General features: G+C 42.3%; 1 long non-coding RNA gene across 2 annotated transcripts in view; it reads left to right on the top strand.

Annotated features, from left to right (window-relative positions):
• Positions 1-17,592, top strand: part of LOC135176248 (uncharacterized) — a 31,730-nt gene that overhangs the window by 1,775 nt on the left and 12,363 nt on the right. For both annotated transcript variants that reach the window (XR_010302580.1, XR_010302579.1), the window contains exon 3: positions 1,081-1,160. This is a non-coding gene — a long non-coding RNA (uncharacterized LOC135176248). The remainder of the gene's footprint in view (positions 1-1,080; positions 1,161-17,592) is intronic.

The following is a 17,592-nucleotide window of genomic DNA, read 5'->3' as shown; positions in this document are numbered from 1 at the left end:
GAGTAGCAGAACAAGATGTAGGGAGTGAGAAGCCATATTTAAAAAAAAAGGGAGGGAGCTCCTTTTGGAAATTTAAGGATTGGTTTGTTTTATCAAAAATCATTTGTTGACTTGGGCAGACCTCATATTTCATGGGCTCATAGAACTGCAGGAGGGAAAAAACTGTTCTTGAAAAGATCTTCTCATAGTCTTCATTCGGTTCCTCTCCCTCCTAATGTTCTTGGTAGTGTGGATGTCCTTGGTTTTGCATGATTCCTGAAGAACTTTCTGTTCTATTTTCAAAGACAAAATAAAGAAATGACCTGTGGTAAAGGAAGGGAGGCAAAAGGTCCATGAACTTTAACACAGAACTGGCTATGAGTGTCCTGGTAGGGCATAAATCCTGCCAGGCAGGTTTAACCCTGGTTCTCCTTCTTCTGTCAAGGAGGGAGCAAGTCCAGGAGTGAGTAGATGAGCAAAGCCTTGAGGGCTAGGGGCTTAGCACCACATGTCAGGTGTCTTGTGCTGCCCTCAACGTGCCTGCATGGTCAAACGAGACATGAAGCTTTGAATTCTTTGGCCATAACAATGGTGCTTGTGCCTATTGGCCATTTGGATTTGAAAATCAGGTATATGAAAGGGGGTGATTTAGAAACCATGCTTCTCTGCATTCAGCACGGAGCTTTCCTGCTTCTCCTCGTTTGTGGCTCGTTAAAGGCAGCCACGTGTTGCAGCTCACACTAGTGGCTCAGCAGCATTTCTTCCCTCTGCCTGGAGTATTTGGTATTTTACCCTGGGATTATGGCGAGTTTGAAAGTGTCTTTCATACAGGAGACATACTCAGAGACCAAAAGCGTTATGAGTGCATATTGCTGGAGTGAATGCTGAGACTCCATAAGCACAGTTAGAATTCTTCCTGTTTTCCTGTTACTGTTATCCAAGTTCTGATTGTTTAAACTATTTAATTCTGTGCAGTTGCTTCTTGTCGACCGAAAATCCAAAGAACCTCAGGGGATTGTCCTGATTTTTGAATATTAATAATAAAATTAATGTTCATACAGAAATCAATAGTAATAATTCATAAATATTTTTAATTTCCAGTACAGAGAGGAAAAAAAACCTTCTTGTCCTTATGGGAAGACAAGCAAGTACTCGGTAAGAGGCAGGGAGACATCCTCATGGTAAGCACAAGGAAGTTGACAGTTGAAATAATTTTTCTCCTGAATGATTTTTCTTTTTAGTGATACAGAAGCTTAGTTTTGCTGTAGTAACTCAAAGCAGGCAGAATTTATAGGAGACAATGCTTCTCAATACTTTCTAGTGCCCGTTTCTGTGGGTGTTACCTTACACTGAGCATACTTTTTGGACCGTTAAATACAGCTATGTGTGAAGCAGTACAAGCCAAGCTGTACAAATAGTGTTGTAAGGTTGCATGACAGAAGTCCCATTTCTGTGTCTTTCCAATGTATTTGAAAGTGGAACTTCACTATATGCTCTGGAGTTTGATCAATTTGATACCTAATTTAGGAATGAGAGATTTCTTCCCTGTGGGGTGTTGAGTCAACCGAGGACAAAGAGTTTGGTGAATGAGCTTTTTTACAAAAGCAGTTTACTTCAATGCACCTGTTACACATAGAATGGCTTAGGCTGGAAGGGAACTTGGGCATCATCTACTCCAACTTCCCCACCATGAGCAAAGACACCTCTTAACTAAACTTGTCTGCTCAAGACCTCATCCAACCTGGCCATGAAGACCTTCAGGGAGGAGCCATCCACAACCTTCCTGGGCAACCTATTCCAGAGTCTCACCATCCTTGTACTGAAGAACTTCTTAAGATTCTGTTTAAACCTACTCTCCCTCAGCTTCAAACCATTACTCCTTGTCCTATCAGTAGACACCCTTATGAAAAGTCCTTCTGCAGCCTTCCTGTAGGATCCCTCCCAGAATTCTCTTCTCCAGGCTGAACAACCCCAGCTTCATCAGCCTATTGTCATTGCAGAGATGTTCCAGCCCTCAGATCACCTTCATAGCGCTTCTGTGGGTTTGCCCCAACACTTCCAACATGAGCCATGTCTGGGAAGAGAATAGCCTTAGTTTTTCCTTTGTGTTTCTGTCTGAGGCAGATGAAGACTGTGACCTAAACATCTGAAGGAGAAGGAGGAGCAAGCTTGCTTTGCGACTACATCTGGCACTTGAGGTACTAGAAAAGTACCCCACTCCTGTTAGTGCTGCTGGGAAGGTTACTGGATGCCTGTTTGCCAGTGTATAGTGGCCTTATGTGGGGGCAGTTTCAGCAGTTGTCCTTATCTGTGTAACACTTTGAAGCAGACAACGGATGCCACTTGGTATCTTATACCTTTGTGAAGTCTTTTAAAGTCTGCTATCAGTGAGAATAATTTCAGTAGTGGTAAGAGCCTTGAGCACAACAGGTTCAAAAAATGATGCAAACCAGTTTCACTTCATCTCTTCTGGACCTACCATCTTGCCCTGTACCTTTCTATAAAGATGTGTTGTCCATCTAGATTTATTTTTTAACAATTAGCTTGAGTTCTATGTGTTATCCAGTACTGAAGGAGATCAGTAAGAAATTTCTCCTCACAATCAGGAGGTCAAAGATTTAATGCACTGATATTCCCTTTTAGTCTGTGTTTTCCACTGCCCAAGGCTTAGCAGTATGTAGAGAACTACTTGAGTCATCAAAACACATCCAGAGATTTTGCATACTTAGGCATAAAGACTTCTTTCCATTTATCCCTTCACTCCAAACTAAGGAATGAAAGAATGGAGTGGTACAGACATGTTTCTAACGATGGGGGGAAAAGTTATCTACAAGGGCTTCATCACAGAATGGTATTAAAACACAGGGCTTGGGCTCTCAACTATACATTTGTATGATTTTGAGGGTTTGCATCAAGTGAGAATCTAATGTTTCAACAAAAGTACCTTAGCTAAAACCAATGTAATAGAGAAACAGTTCCACACAGTGGAATTAAAACCAGAAGTTGAAGAGGAGCATTGGCAGTTCCTACCATCCTAAAGACTGCAGCCAAACCAGCAAAGGTTGAAGGAAATGACTCACAGTGCTCAAAAGAAAGACAAACATCATAGTAATGGCAAGAAAAGCTAGGTTAATGTAACCAAACTGTTGAAGTCAAGTTTACTAGCCCACAGAGGCAGAGACAGGAAGCACTGAAATGACTGAATTACATTCCTAAACCAAGTCTGTAATAGTGTTTTATCAGGTTGGTGACTGTAAATGGCCAAGAATTTCAGTGGACATGAAGGGATACCTTTTGCTCGTGGACGCAGCCATGCTAGAGTGCACGTGAAACAGCTAAAGATTTGATCCAGAGATTTTTGCAGTAACAAATACTCCTTGGCAATAGCATGAAGCATGTTCTTTAGTTTGCCCAATACTTGAATTTTAAGTTCCTTATGTGCTCTTTTTTAAAATGTGACTTCAAAAACCAAGCAACCAACCAAAAAAACCACCCCGAAACCAAACCCCCCACAAAGGCAAAAAAAAACCCCCAAAACCAACCTGTGTTTTGCTTTCTGGCCAAGTGTTTGTATTGCTCTTTAAAAAAAAAAAAGGCATCTAAACCAAATTATTAGCAGGACTCATTACATAGGAATGCTTGCTATCTTACTGCATGAATGGGCTGCAAATAGGAAAGCCAAACCTGGGCTTCCACTGTAATTACTAAGATTGCATATTGATACAGAATTCATCTGAAAAGGCCTTTAAGCCATAATGTAATATGAGTTAAACTATTTTGAGACCCCCACCTTGAATAGCTCTTCTGGTGACCCTATCATAAGAAGGACATAGAGCTGTTGGAATGAGTCCATAGAAAGGCCACAAGGATTATCCTATCATAAGACGGACACAGAGCTGTTGGTATGAGTCCAGAAAAAGGCCACTGGAACACCTCTGCTGAGAGCTGGGGGTGCATTAGTGCTGCCTTTTGATACTTGAAAGGATCCTCCAGGCAGGCTGGAGAGGGACTTTTCAGAAGGGTGTTTAAACCAAGGGGTAATGGTTTGAAGCTGAGGGAGAGCAGGGTTAGACTGGATCTTAGGAAGGAGCTCTTCGGTACAACAGTGGTGGGACTTTTGTAATAGACTGACCAGAAAGGTTGTGGGTGCTGCCTCCTTGGGGATGTTCAAGGCCAGGTTGGATGAGGCCTTGAGCAGCCAAGTCTAGTTGAGAGGCATCCCTGCCCGTGGCAGGGAGATTGGAGTAGATGATATCTAAGGTCCCTTCCATACTAAGCTGTTGTATGATTTACAGACTTGAACAACTAATCTAATGGTATTTTCCTGGAGCAATTAGTGCTGCCCCTCAGCACAGTCTCCAGTGTTACTGTAGCTGCAGGTACTAATGGGTTGCCTGAGTAGTAGCCAGTTCTTTTATTTCTTTTAAGAGCAGTCAGCTGGTGATGGAATGGAGGTAGTGGGAACAGGTTAGCACGGAGGCCACACTGATTTTTAGAACCTGCACATTGTTAGTGTGATGCTGCTTTTCCATAAAGTAAGTTTTTATTCAGAAGCAGCAATAAAAAAGGAAAGACTGGTTTTAATCTCAGATGTTAAAGCAGTTTTGTCATCTGGTTTCATAATTAGACATCATGTTTTTATGTGTGAATCATAGTGTCATTTTTTTCCACTTTGCATTTATTTGGACACAGTCTGAAGTTGTGCTGGGGGAAGTATAGGCTGGATATTAGAAGGAAGTTCTTCACAGAGAGAGTGATTGGCACTGGAATGGGCTGCCCAGGGAGGTGATGGAGTCACTGTCCCTGCAGGTGTTCAAGAGAAGCCTGGATGAGGCACTTAGTGCCATGGTCTAGTTGACTGCATAGGGCTGAGTGATGGGTTGGACTCTATGATCTTGGAGGTCTCTTCCAACCTGGTTGATTCTATGGTTCTATGATTCTGTGATTCCAATTTCTCTCATTTTTTCTGCTTTTGGATTTGATGCTGTACTACTGCACTTCTGCTGTATGTGATTTTTTTTTTCCTAGGGAACAATGGTGCATGGTGGGTTTGATTTTAGTTTTGGTTGGTTTTGTTTGTTTGTATGTTTTTAATTTCCCTGATGATGTTCCATTGTATATCTCATGTGCATGGGAGTGATAGTGGCCTTTGGGAAGTTCGACACCTCTGCTTTGTCCAGTGGAGCTGCTGCTTTTCTCTTGTTTTATGTAATGTTTTGATCACTGTAGATGTGAGGGCATGGGGATAGAGTTAAGTTTGGCCTGAAAGCACTATTCATTGTGTAATGGAGGCAGCAGCTTGTCTCACCCTTGGAGCTGCATGTTACAGTCAGCTGGCATCAAGTAAATAGGCATATTTTGTTGTGCTGACCACACTAACATTGTTTTCCTGATGAGAATTTTCTGAGAGCAGAAGAGACAGATTTACTTTTCAAAATGTCAGAGTGGAGACTGCTTTCATTATTGTCTTACCAGATTTTGTAGGTATGTTAATAATAAAAAAGAAAAATAGGATTCTGAGAAAACTGATGGAATTAGGCAATCAGTTTAGATTCATTTACAATAGGAATGGAACACCTGCACTCTTTTGTGCCCCCTGGACGTTTTTTTCCCCAGTTACTGTCTTCTCTTGTGGCTTAGTTTTTCTGCAAAGCTGTGAACAATGCTGGAATTAGAGCAACTGTGCCTTTAGAGCACTGTTTGGAGTAGTGACTGTCTAGGACAACCAGTAGCAAGTTGCAGACCATGTAGGAGGCATAAAGTACAATTGACCTTGCAAATGTATTTTTACATGCACAGCTCTGCCTGTGTTCTGCGCACATGATTTAGTGTTTCAACTGATGTAGTCACTGGAGTAGTTCTGTAGCGATCCAAAGGGCACTGAGAGGCTTGGATGGCTTCAAGGTATGTGCCTTGCTGCACTTTGTCACAACTACCCAAGTATGCAGCAATATTTTACTTTGCTGGATGCACATTGCACTTAAATTATGAGTCATCATATGGAGCTATGCATGGATAAAATGTGAAATAATCAAACAGCTTTCCATTCTTTTTTTGTCCTAATATGTGCGCTTTTAAATGAGATGAATCACTAACTTGACTTGGTTAACCCTAGGGGAAGGCCTTTTAATTATTAACTGGAGTAGTTGTGGGAATTTTGCACATTCTGCTCTGAGAATGCTGTGCATTTTATACCAAAATGGTCTGAGTGTGTCTTATCTGACTCTGACAGGATGTTTAAAATAAAGCTTCTAATATTCAGTACAAAACCACTGGCTGAGACCATTGAACCAAATTCATCTGAAGATGTGCAACAGTAGTTCCAGCTTGTGAGTGCTGTGCTTTTCCATAGAGCCATTATGTGCAGGAAAGAGCTGCTGGAGTTAGTGAAGGACAGTATGGTTTCAGAGAGTGATGTAAGAAAGCAGAGAGATGTGGACTTCCATATGCGAAGTCTACTGTTTCAGTGTATCAGTACAGATGCAGCATGCTGAGTGGTGGCTTAGCATGATGACTTAACTAATCTTTAGCCTTCCTGTACTTGTTTTGTGTCCCAAACTGAATAGTGCTGGAGTGGGAAAAGGCACGTAGGTCTTGTAGTGAGAGCAGGTGAGAGTTACAAGGCTTTCTTTGTGGAAACATATCCAGAAATACAACTGACAAATAATCCACTCTTGGATGTACATTTGGTGCATTGACTCTGATGTGGAGGAGCAGACTTCTTCAATCCTCTTTGAGAATGTAGTGCTGAAAATACATGAAAAGTATGGGCACAACTGCTCTGAAAGAGGCGAAGCTGATGGATTGCACATAGGACTTGAGACAGTATGTTAGATTATAAAGGTAGGCCATCACTCATGGTAGTGTTGAAGAGTGGCTTTATGCATGTGCATAGGTTCACCAAAATCAATATGCTTACTTTTGTGATTGAATTCATGTGTCTGCTTAAGTGTTGGTGGAATAGAGTCTCATACTTTAAGCTATGGCCCGTGCAACCGTGTGCTTCAAGGAGAAAGTACAGTCCCCAACAGAATTAATAGCATGAAAAGCAGAACGGAAAAAATTCGATGTGCTTGTTGCTATAAGCAAGACTGAGAGAACCCAAGTTGGCTAAGTGGAGCATACTGTGTGGTGAGGACTAGTGTTTTGACAGAAGTTGCTGATTTAGAAATGCATTATTTCATTCATGGCACAGACTTCTGAATACTTTTCCCACATTATAGTAGGAGAAAAGGTGTGTAAATGCTGAGCAAAACCTCTTGCCTACTAGTATTTATTCTTCTGGTGAGGAAGCTTTGCCAGTTTGATAACATTAACTGTCCAGCAAAGATCTATCTTTTTTGCAACATGGAGCTGATAAAACAATAGCTAATCATTGCAAAAAGCTTCATGTGCTCATACCAGATTAACTTTCACAAGCAGCATTCCTGTGTCTTACAAATGAGCTGCTGTGGCACTGTGATTCCTGAGCTATGAGAAAATGTTTTCTTTGGTTTACAGGTGGGTTAATATTGGAAATTCCTATGAACACTGCCAGATATTATTTGCTCTGATAAGGAAAAACAGTTTAGTTTTTATCTCGTGTTTGGAAGAAATACATCAGTCAGCTACACTGAGATAGCATGGAGGTAGCAGATTTTAGAATAGTGTTTAGAATCACAGAATCAACCAGGTTGGAAGAGACCTCCAAGATCATCCAGTCCAACCTAGCACCCAGCCCTAGCCAGTCAACTAGACCATGGCACTAAGTGCCTCAGCCAGGCTTTTCTTCAATACCCCCAGGGATGGCAACTCCACCACCTCCCTGGGCAGCCCATTCCAATGGCAAATCACTCTCTCTGGGAAGAACTTCCTCCTAACATCCAGCCTATACTTCCTCTGGCACAACTTGAGACTGTGTCCCCTTGTTCTGTTGCTGGTTGCCTGGGAGAAGAGACCAACCCCCACCTGGCTACAACCTCCCTTCAGGTAGTTGTAGACAGCAATGAGGGGTTTTGATTCTTCCTGCTGTAAAGATAACCTTAGGCTGGTACAAAATAGAGGGAGGATGTTGCCTCTATTTTTTATTTCCTTATGACACATCAATTAGACCAGAGTTGTGTTGTTTTAAAACATCTGCCTATTTTCCACACTAACAGCTCAGGTACTGCTCTTAAATTCAACACAATAAATCATTGATTTACAGATTCATGCAAGTGCAAATTGAATCATTAGGAAAAGATTGCCTTAAATTGAATCATTAGGGGAAACATGCCTTTCTAGACACTTAAAAACATCTTTTGTAATTGCAGTTGTTTAAATGTTTAGACTGTTCTAAATATTTGCAGATAATTTTCCACAGTGTTGGGTGTTTTCACTTTTGTTGGAACAGTCAAATCTCCCTCAAGACCAATTTGTCTGGCTGGATATATGGAAGGAGGAGAAGGTTCTCAGACTTTGTGGTACTTTTACTTCTCCCTTCACCAGTGGCATGATTTCTTTCAGACTTTTTCCTCAGCAAGTGTCCCACTCAAGATTTTCCTGCAGCTTTTAGTGAGGCCATATACCCACTAGAGCAAACCAGACGTTTGTTGTGTAGTAAGTGAATTCTGCTCTGGTAGGTATTGCACAATCTGACCCAAGGGGACTTAATGTTGGGAAAGTGACTGATGAAAAGACAAGCATCTCAGTAACTGACTTGCCTATGGATAACTGTCATTGAGTGTTTTGCTACCATCCATGGCTTAAACTTTAGAACAGCTGAAGTAGTTCAAATCTAAATGTAGAAAACTGAAGCAGTGGCTTTCAACATGCTGAATTCAAACAGAAATGCAGCATGAAGTGACCTGTGGCCTCTTCTGCCAGGCAACCACCAATAGAACAAGGGGACACAGTCTCAAGTTGTGCCGGGGGAAGCATAGGCTGGATGTTAGGAGGAAGTTCTTCACAGAGAGAGTGATTGGCCTTGGAATGGTCTGCCCAGGGAGGTGGTGGAGTTGCCATCCCTGGAGGTGCTCAAGAAAAGCCTGGCTGAGGCACTTAGTGCCATGGTCTAGTTGACTGGATGGGACTGTGGGATAGGTTGGACTGGATGATCTTGGAGGTCTCTTCCAACCTGGTTGATTCTATGATTTATCTTTCTTGCATGATCAAGGTGTGATTCAAGCAATGACAACGAACCCTCCCCCCAAACCAACCAACCAAAACCAAACTCAAACAAGCAGAAAACCAATGGAACAAAAAAACCCAAACCCACAACAAAACAGAAGACTACTTAGTGAAGAACACATTGTCATTGCCCTGGATTGACACACTGGCATAGCTCAGTGGGAATAACCCTTGATAGTTGATGCAGCTCTTAAGATGTTACAGTAGATTTTACAGTGTGACTATGACACGTTGTTTAGTTTACAAATGTGTTAGTTGTGGTTTTTCCTCAGTGCTTCTCAGAGTTCTGGTTCGTTGTTGTTCATATATCGTTGCCTTCCCATCTTGCTGCCAAATAGAATGCCTAGAGATTTTTTGGTAAAGACATGGTATGAAAGCACATTATGCTGACAGTATCTGGGTCTAAGCACTGCTGTGAGTAAGAACATGGGACCAAAATCAGTTGCTTAGTCAGACATCTCAGTGCTGTGCATAATATACCAGTGTTCTGACCCTTAATTGTAGCCTTATGTTAATCTAGTGACACAAAGATGTCTTAAAAACAATCTGCAATTAATAATGATACAACACAAGACAAAAACAAAGAAACAAAACCTACCACCACCAACATCCCCTCCCAAAAAAAACCCAAAACCCAAACAACCAAACCCCCAAACCAGAACAAAACAAACCATTGAAACTTGGAACATATTTTTATCTTATGTAAGAAATGTACTTTCTTCGGCTGACAAATGAAATAAATAAGCTGTTGCAGGAGTTTGCTGTAATGCTGGAAAGCAAACCTACCTCTAAGTTTATGATGGCTCGAAATCAGCATTGGTAGAATGCCTAAAAATTCCTGCTTCCTGTTGAAAGCACATTCAGCACACTGGGACACATTTGTCTGGATGTGATATGTAGAAGGCCTACTTCTTTATTTACACTAAACTTTCAGTGATTCTTGTTATTTCAAACCACATACACCCACACAGCTATGGTTACTCAAAATCTGTCTTGACTGGAATATATCAGGAGTAATTGGATTGGTATGCCATCTTTTGTTGATAATTGGAAATTCTTGGATCTGACACAGAAAGTTAACAAATTCCCTGTACTTAGCCATATGTTTTAGAAGTTCTTGCAACAGCAATTTTCAGGTCATTTGTCTAGCTGGAATTCGAGACGAAACATATGGCTACTGCTTATGTCTTGCCTTACTATTCTTAAGAGTATTATTTCATAAACAGAAAAGAGCTCATTAGCTGGTAAATTATTCATAGACCTAGCTGGAACTGTACCAGATATGCACAGGGACTCTTGGAAGGATCATTTTAACAGCATACATTTGGAACTGTCTGTATATGCATATAATTATATAGGTTTTTCCCCGGTAAGACAAATAAAACATTACTAAGATACTCATTTCACTTAAATCAAACTGTATGGCAGCTTCACATTAAATAGTTCTCATGTGGGATTAAGAACAGAGAAAACCTGGATTTATCTGTAACTTGCATTCTAATGATATGTGTAAAGCTATCACTTAGAGTCAAGTAAGGAAGTTATTGTTGTGCATAGCAAAGATGATTGGTTTTTTTTTGGGTCGTGGGGTTTGTCTGTTTGGTTTGGTTCGGTCCCCCTCCTCCTTTCCAGTTTAGTACTTGCATCTGCTTTAAAACTACTCCAGATTAGGAGTTCAGTAGCCCTTCGTAGTCAGGTTAAAATGTTCTCTGGTGCCACCTAATGGCGAAATGAGTTAGATGCTTTAAATTGGGAGTGAACCTAACCACGTTTATTGTTGCATTTTCAAACATGGGATGGCTCAGGTTGAAAGGGACCTTAGAGACCATCTACTCCAGCCTCCCCGCCGTGGACAGGGATGCCTCTCAGCTAGACTTGTCTGATCAAGGCTTCATCCAACCTGGCCTTCAACACCCCCAGGAAGGATGTATCCACAACCTTCCTAATCACAGAATCACAGCATATTTGGGGCTGGAAGGGGCCCAAGGATATCATCGAGTCCAACCCCCCTGCCAGAGCAGGACAATGCTACCTAACACAGATCACAGAGGAACACATCCAGACAGGCCTTGAAAGTCTCCAGAGAAGGAGACTCCATGACCCCTCTGGAGAGCCTGTTCCAGTGCTCTGTAGTCCCACCACCCTTGTACTGAAGTACTTCTTCCTAAGACCCAGTCTAAATCTACTCTCCCTCAGCTTCAAACCACCCCTCCCTGTCCTACTGTTAGACACTCTCATAAAAAGTTTCTCTCCAGCCTTTTTTAGGATCCCTTCAGGTACTGGGAGGCAGCTCTGAGGTCCTCCTGCAGTCTTCTCTTCTCTAGACTGAACAACTCCAGCTCACTCAGCCTATCCTCTTAGTGGAGATGTTCCAGCACTTTGGTCCACCATGATTAGTGCTGGTTGCCTGAATATGCATACAATATAGAAAACCTTCTGACTCCAGTTGCTCCCAGTCAAAACATTTGACTGTGAAAGGAAAAAGTACAGTAAACCCTATACTACTTCCTTTAACTGTTTTAACTGAACTGGCTTTTGAAAGGTTTGGATGCAAGCCTGCACCACACCAACTTGAATTTAAACCAAAACTGCCTTCTGAAAACAACCCATAATTTTGTGAAAGGCCAGTATGCTCTTTACCATTTCTCCATTGGGAGTAGCAACATTCAGATAGGGATCCTAAGTTTGTGTCTGGTTTACTTTTTGGTTTTCTTCTGTATTCTTGCCACAATGTTGTAGTTTGCTGATCCTGCACGATTTCTAGGAAGCAGAAAAATGCCTCCCTGAATATGGGAAACATAATACAGATGCATGACAATAATGCCACTTGTTTTGCACCATCTTCACTGGCTGAGCATTTCGGAGCACTTGTGCTCTCTGCACAGCTGGGAGCTCTGCAGTGATTATACCCTACAGGGCAGGCAGTGTATGGGAAGATGTGTGAAGGGACCCCAATGCAGCAGGTGAGATTTGGTCCAAGGCAGAGAAGAAACACATAAACAAACTCTGCAAACCTTGGTGAGACTCCTAGGGGATGTCAGGTTCTTGTAGAAGAACTATAGCCTGAAAGCCAATCTCATGACCTACTCATGTAGGAGACATGGATCTGCTCCTTCCTGTGCAAAGGCTTCAGGCAATTTTCTATTTTTCTCCTCAAACAATTAAGATTTGGTTTTTCCAAGGTTTTGGTTTCATGTTCTTACTTTTACACTTTAGCAGTGGGACATGAGTGTTCTTGCAGTTTTACAACTGGATGTCATTGTGCTTGGCTGGGTCAATTTGCATGCTTTTCTTGAGGAGTGGGCGGGGAGCTGTTATAAAAGCAACTTCCAGCTCTAAATCAAGGAAAAGTGTGTGTAAATGTTTTGCTCAAGTCAGAAACTGTAATAAGACAATAATAGATGCAATTGCTCATCCTTACAAGAAGCTAGTGGGGGGGGGGGGGGGGGGGCACAGTGTAGCCAAAGGATGTTGCAAAAGAACTACTTGAAGTGTTTCTCACTCTTCTAGAAAAGAATGTTCAGTATGTTTTGATTGATCAATTCTGCTATCACACATTTTTTGAATACCTGGTTAAGATGGAATTAACAGAACTGGGACAAATAAACAGCAATGCCCTAGAGACAAGGAAGAGTTTTATCCAAGCAGATGGAATCTTAGGTTTGCTGCCAGTTTCTGGGACTCAAAATGCTATTAAATAACGTAATTGTCAATTACTCTAGTAAGAATTGCCTGTGCATAATGCCACGTGAGCTGAGCATTTAGACTCTAAAGTCCCATTTTGAATCATAAACTTAGAGTTTTTGCATGCTCCAAGTTGTCTTTCAATTCCTTCCTTGAGTCTGTTCTTCAAGAAAGACAAACTCTGGCAAACAAATTTATTTGCATAGAATCAGCCAGGTTGGAAGAGACCTCCAAGATCATCCAGTCCAACCTAGCACCCAGCCCTAGCCAGTCAACTAGACCATGGCACTAAGTGCCTCAGCCAGGCTTTTCTTGAGCACCTCCAGGGATGGTGACTCCACCACCTCCCTGGGCAGCCCATTCCAATGCCAATCACTCTCTCTGGGAAGAACTTCCTCCTAACATCCAGCCTAGACCTTCTCTGGCATAGAGACTGTGTCCCCTTGTTCTGTTGCTGGTTGCCAGGGAGACCAACCCCCACCTGGCTACAACCTCCCTTCAGGTAGTTGTAGACAGCAACGAGGTCAGCCTTGAGCCTTCTCTTCTCCAGGCTAAACACTCTCAGCTTCCTCAGCCTCTCCTCACAGGGCTGTGTTCCAGGCCTCTCACCAGCTTTGTCGCCCTTCTCTGGACACCTTCCAGTATCTCAATTTTAATATTCAACTTTTTTCATATTCAACTTCCTTGAATAGACTCTCAGCACTTTTAGATGATTTATTTTGAAGTCAGAAGCAATAGAATAGTTGTGTTTTGGGGTTAGAAGGGACTTTTTTTTTTGTATCTAAGTTCTGTTCTGGGACAAACCCCCCTACCTTGCTTCCTTGTCTCAGGTACTCTAGAAAGTTGAGCATCAGTACATGGAATAACACAGAGTAGCTGCTATGAAAGTAGCATTTTTTCCCTTTGCGTAAGCATGACTAGGGAGGAAAATATTATGGGACAAATTGTTTGCAGATGTAACTGTTGTGGTTTCATTGAGTTAGAGACAGATTTAAAAGATTCTTCCCAAGAGGAGATAATGTGTGCAGAGCACTTCTGATGGTCTAGCCAGCTTGTGGGTTCTCAGTCTGAGCTGAAAAGCTGGCACTGCATGCTTTTGGAAATCTGGCTTTGAGGATTGCTACACTACCACACCAGTGTGTTTTGGCTCACTTATGAAAATAACTGTGTGAGTCTTTGGATCTCTGACTGTTCTTTAGGTCAGCCCAATCACTGTGTTTCCTTCTTGGAGTTTTAGGTAAAGAGAGTGTGCTAGTTTGAAGCAGGCTAGAATGTTTTGGTGAGAAGAACTAGATTACAGGCTGTGAAAGGAAAACAATGGTGATGTCTTCTTCACTCGTAGGCTTGCTGAGATGTATAGGAACAGGAAATAAAAAACATTAGATAACCACTCTCACTGGGGCTGCTGGCTGAGCTGCATCTTACTCTCTAACCTCACCCTCCATCTTTGGGACTAATCCACTTTGCTTCCTAACCCCCTGGCCAAACCTCCATTCTTCCTTGGGACTGGGGTAAGGTTGAGAGGGGCAGGGTGAAGGTGCAGGGGTGGTTGGGAGCCCCTCCTGGGGACTCAGGTTTCTGGGAGGGGAGTTGTGTTTCTGTATTACCTTTTACCTTGTATATTTCTGTGTAGAACTATATATACTGTAAATGTCTGCTTGTATATTGTGCTAGCTGTAAATACAAGCTTCATTCATATTTCCAGAGCCAGCTGAGTCTAGTCTGGGTGATTTCTGAGGTGTAGGGGGCAGGTAACACCCAAACCATCACACTTCTGCTGGAAAGAAAATGAAAAAGTGGTCAGTCTCACAGTTACCACTGTGGTACTGGTGCCTGGAAGATGCAGCAGGAAGGGACAGGACTCATGTGTTCCACTGGCAGCGTTCGTCAGGGCTCCTTCATAGCTCTGCTGAAGATGGCTGTCATGCAGGAGAAATTTTCATCCAGGCAGAAAGCCTGCTTGAGTAACAGACAACTTAAGAAGTTGGGATCAGGATGCAAAATGTGAATCTAGGCTGAGCCTTTTCTTAGAAGCTTCTAAAAAATCAAACTTACCTTGTTATCTTCAGACTCTTCATACTTTTCTGCTCCCACTCTGGCCTATGAAGGTCTCATTTCCCACTGGGTGCCATTTTCAGAGTGAATTAGCACAGGAGTTTGAAACAACTCTTTTCGAACTGAGCTCCCTGGTCACCTTCTTGGAGACTTTCCAGTGTCTCTGATACTAATAACTGGAAAATACCCTGCACTCTGGTGCTTATCTCCTTCATCTACTCTGCTGCCAATCAGAGGAAGTCTATCCTTGTTCAGGTACTTTCATAAGTTTGAGGCAGAGGAACAGCATTGCAGAGAACCTTCCTTAGAGCAAATGCAGTATAGGGCAGAGTGTATACAGTTTTCCAGGGATGACTTTCAGTCACTGTAAGCAAATTTCTGGTCTCTTGCAGAGCCCCAAAAATCAGTGACCAAATTCCCTGAGGAATAAACCTCTGCCAAAGAGAGATCTGTTACCCATGTCCTCTAGTATTGGTAGAACATCCAGCTCTGGTGTGAGGTGACTGCAGTGTTGTCAGTGAGATAGGGAAGTAATGGTCCAGAGAACTTTGTTTTCCCTTGGCCATCACTTTTTAAATGCCCTTTAATTTTAAAGACTCCAAACTTGGAACACTTGACAGACTAAAAGAGAAGAAAATGTAAGCTCCTTGGATTTTTTTATCTATCTCTTCTGCCTTAATAATCTTATCAGCAATATGCTTGGCTTGTCAAATTTGTTACAATATTTGTTCCTGATAAGTCTTATCAAGCTCCTTCTGCTTCTCTCGCAGCCGGACACTGCCCTCTTGTGCTCTCAGACTTGGCAGCAGCAGAGCAGCTCTGCACTGCTTGGGATGCTCGATCTTCTGGCAGCCCGGGGTGCTGGACCAGCGTCAGCCTATGCCAGCAGGGGTTGTTAGCACAGTATCCTCTGGGCTCATTGTTGAGTTATAAAGCATGCCTCTCTGCAGAAGAATGCGAAGCAGGAGTGTGGCATACTGTGATACTGTGATTGGATAGGTCTGGGTGCTAGGTTGGACTGGATGATCTTGGAGGTCTCTTCCAACCTGGTTGATTCTATGATTCTATGATTCAGATACTTACAACAGTTTTTTTCTTCTAGTTAGATTAGCTGATTTTTACAATGCTATTTCTAAATATCATTTGACAGACTTGCCCAGGAAATACCTTTTGTTTTGCAAGAAAAGCACGTTCACTTCTCTGTGCTTTGTTGCACCACTGATATCTCAATCCAGCATATGCAGAACAGGGAACACTGATGAGCAAACCATGCATCTTTTGTTCTTCTGTATCCCAAATGATATAACAATCTGTTTTGTTTTGTGGGGGTTTGTTGTTTTGCAGAATGAGTGTTCAGCTGCCAAGTCATCCATTTTTGCTCTAAATGCCAGAAAGCTTCAGCTGCTTTAACAGTACCTGAAAGCCTTTGGCATTTTGGGGTCACTGGTTTGGACTTGCTGTCAGTTCTAATATTGTTTGACTTTCAAAATTATATTTTAAGCCAGAGCTGCATGTGGCCAGGATGTTTAGCTACAGTGTTCATGGTCCATAAATTCTACCCACCAAAATCCAGCAACTCAGTCCAAAAATGGAGTGTTTTGTATACATGTAAACAAGCACATCATCTCTGTGTTTTTGAAAGTAATGGCCAGTAGGATGAGGGAGGTTATTCTTCCTGTGGACTCAGCACTTGTCAGGCCACACCTTGAGTACCGTGTCCAGTTTTGGGCTCCACAGTTCAAGAGAGGTGTTGAGGTTCTGGAATGTGTCCAGAGAAGGGCAACGAAGCTGGTGAAAGGCCTGGAACACAAACCCTATGAGGAGAGGCTGAGGGAGCTGGGGTTGTTTAGCCTGGAGAAGAGGAGGCTCAGGGGTGACCTCATTGCTGTCTACAATGACCTGAAGGGAGGTTGTAGCTAGATGGGGGTTTGTCTCTTCTGCCAGGCAACCAGCAACAGAACAAGGGGACACAGTCTCAAGTTGTGCTGGGGGAGATATAGGCTGGATATTAGGAGGAAGTTCTTCACAGAGAGAGTGATTGGCATTGGAATGGGCTGCCCAGGGAGGTGGTGGAGTCACCATCTCTGGGGGTGTTCAAGAAAAGCCTGGATGAGTGCCATGGTCTAATTCACTGGACAGGACTGTGTGATAGATTGGACTGGATGATCTTGGAGGTCTCTTCCACCCTGGTTCATTCTGTGTGATTCTGTGACTTCAGTCTGGCACCTGAGGCCAAAAAAGTAAGACTATCCTTAACATGTTGCCTAAGCTAGAAGCAAGTCTTTGGATTGGGAAAGCATTAGCTATAAAAACCATGCAAACATACAAAGATGAAATAAAACAAAAGCAACCCAACTTGCTCCAAGCTGTGAATGCATCTCTGAATGTATTTGTGGGCAGATAGGGAACAATTCCTGGAACACTACCAGATTCACTTTGAAGGGCATATACATTTGTGTTGAAACTTTAATAAGGAATAAACAAACAGGCTGTTAAGTGAAGTGGGAAAATGAATGACAAAATAGATTATTCTCCATGTCAGTTAAATATTAACTCATAAATATTGTCAGTCCTTGAACTCAGTGTCAGAAACCTCTATGCTGCTTTTAAGTATCAGTATCTGTCAAAGCATGACACTTAAATGAACTATTATTAATTATTATGATTCAAGACTTCTGGCAATTAGCAGTTGTATGGAATAGTGAAGAGCACCCTTGCTGCAGGGGT

Source organism: Pogoniulus pusillus, chromosome 6 (genome assembly GCF_015220805.1).
Source record: "Pogoniulus pusillus isolate bPogPus1 chromosome 6, bPogPus1.pri, whole genome shotgun sequence".
In the NCBI taxonomy this organism is placed as follows: domain Eukaryota; kingdom Metazoa; phylum Chordata; class Aves; order Piciformes; family Lybiidae; genus Pogoniulus; species Pogoniulus pusillus.
This window is presented reverse-complemented; position numbering and strand designations above follow the sequence as displayed.